This window comes from Jaculus jaculus, chromosome 9 (assembly GCF_020740685.1).
Source record: "Jaculus jaculus isolate mJacJac1 chromosome 9, mJacJac1.mat.Y.cur, whole genome shotgun sequence".
NCBI lineage: Eukaryota > Metazoa > Chordata > Mammalia > Rodentia > Dipodidae > Jaculus > Jaculus jaculus.
In genome coordinates this window covers 70,894,493-70,896,775 of record NC_059110.1, presented here as the reverse complement: position 1 = coordinate 70,896,775, position 2,283 = coordinate 70,894,493, and positions in this window count along the sequence as shown.

Genomic DNA, 2,283 nt, shown 5'->3' with positions numbered 1-2,283 from the left:
CCCCCTCCAGAGGGGCCGCCCACACTAGGGGAAGGGCTCACCCCTGGGGTGGGAGGGAAGGACTTCCTCCTTGAGTTAATCCTTCCTGGAAGAAACCTCAGAGACCCACTCAAGAGGAACTTCTGTGGATTCGTAAACCGATCAAGTTGACAGAAAACTTTACCATTACATTTGGCAATAACCTATATTCTTTTGGGGACCTCAAGGACCTCCCTAATTAACTCACTGGAAGGTGTCCCACCCCTGCACTGAAATATTCTTGTGACAATCTGTGGCTTTTCTCCCATAGGGTACTTCTGCCCCAAGCCTCTCTTTGTTTAACCTATATACTTTTTAGCTAGTGAAGACATAGGTTTATATATGAATTATCATAAGATTAATTTTAATTCACTCTCCTCCTACCCCCCTTTCTCTGGCTCCAATTAGACCAAATCATCCCTAGTATTAGACTGAGGAGTTTTTGCCAAAAAATATGAAAACAAAAGGAAATATGTAGAGACTAAAGACAGAGAAAATATTCCAAGTATAATTGACAGTATTTTATTAGAATGGGAAGTTTGCTTACTTGCTAGGTTTTGATCCTATATCCTTTTATGTCTCTATTTTTGTTGACTAACATTCTTGAAAGAATAATGCACAATATAGTGACATTTTCACATTCACAATATTGTGTGCCATTATCTATTTAGCTCAGCCTTTCATAAAAAGTGGGGAGCAATATATCTGTTAAATTTTTTTCTTTATAATCTGCTACCTAAGAGGTCAAGTCAATTAATTACACTAATGCTGTATCAAAAACATTACATGAAATTAACTTACAAAAGCAATGCTTGTAAGGGCAAAGAAATAATCCATTCATAGGTCACTAAGGAGCTATTTCTTCAAGATACAGACTGAATGAGCACAATATTGTTGTACCTTGAATACCTTTAGTTTAATGTTAGTATTGTAAAAGGGTCTAGCACAGAAAAGTAATATTCACTAATAAAGCCAGTTTGAGACTTGGAATTAGAGACATATGTGGATGTATTATATCACTGGATTCCCACTGCCAAGTAAACTTACTCTAAATCCTTAATCCTAAAATTTGCAGCATTCTTACACTGAAGAGTCTTTAAAAATAATTTTGGAAGCATTTAAAGACTTGCTGTAGTGGAGAATACAAGGCACTGAAGCGAATTGTTGATGTGAAATGCCCATGATAAAATGTAATCAGATGGCCTCTCTCTCTCTTTCTCTCTCTGTCTCGTGTTTTATTGGGGAAGAGTATTTACAGGAAGCTGATAAAGACACTACCTCAGGTTTAATATGGTTATACCAGTGGTCATTGTTATGTAGAATCCTAAGGCAATTATTTGAGGTGATATTTACTTGCCAGCATTCAAATGTGCCTCTTTCCTTTTCTTCCATTATCTTTAGCTTGGTATTCTCCCCCATACCATTTTTTCCCTGTGGTATTAGGGAATAAATCCCCAACCTAATACATGCTAGGCAAGCACTCTACCACTGAATTACACTCCCAGCCCTTCTCCTTGTATTCTTGTCATATGTGTCACTTTCTTTGTCTTCTCTTTGCCTCAGTCCCAGAGAGAGTAGCCCGAACCACTTACGCCTGTCTCGCAAACTCTCCTTAGAAATTCAGAGTGAATCCATTTTGGTTAGGAATCACCCTAATTACACCCCCTCCTCCAGACCTCAAGATTGACCTGTTCTTATGGCTAGCTTTATGGGAATTTAGAAGACACATTTCCTCTTGTACATGCATGAAATTTCCTTGTAGATGTTGGAGTATGATGACTCAGCAGCTCTGATCTTTCAAGCCCTTGCACATCCTTCAGCAGAGGCCCTTTCAGTGCAAGAGAAATGACAATGGTCTCAGTCAAGAACTCTTTTTTTGTTTGAATTAATTTTTTTCTTTTTCTTTTCTTTTCTTTTTCTTTTTTTGTTTTGAGAGAGAGAGAGAGAGAGAGAGAGAGAGAGAGGGAGAGAGAGAGAGAGAATGGGTGCTCCAGGGTCTTCTAGCCACTGTGAACGAACTCCAGAAGCATGTGCCCCTTTGTGGGTAGGTGTGGCATTGCATGATGTGCCACTTGCATCTGGCTATGGGGGGGGGGAGGTCTCGAGGATTCCAACAGTTCTTAGGCTTCATAGGCAAGTGCCTTAGCCCTAAGTCCTGAGCCATGTCTCCAGCTCTCTTTTTCATTTTTTTGTCAAGAATATAAATATATTTTATTGGTACCATCAGTTCCCTCCTCCCTGTCCTCATTCTGCTGAAGACCCACC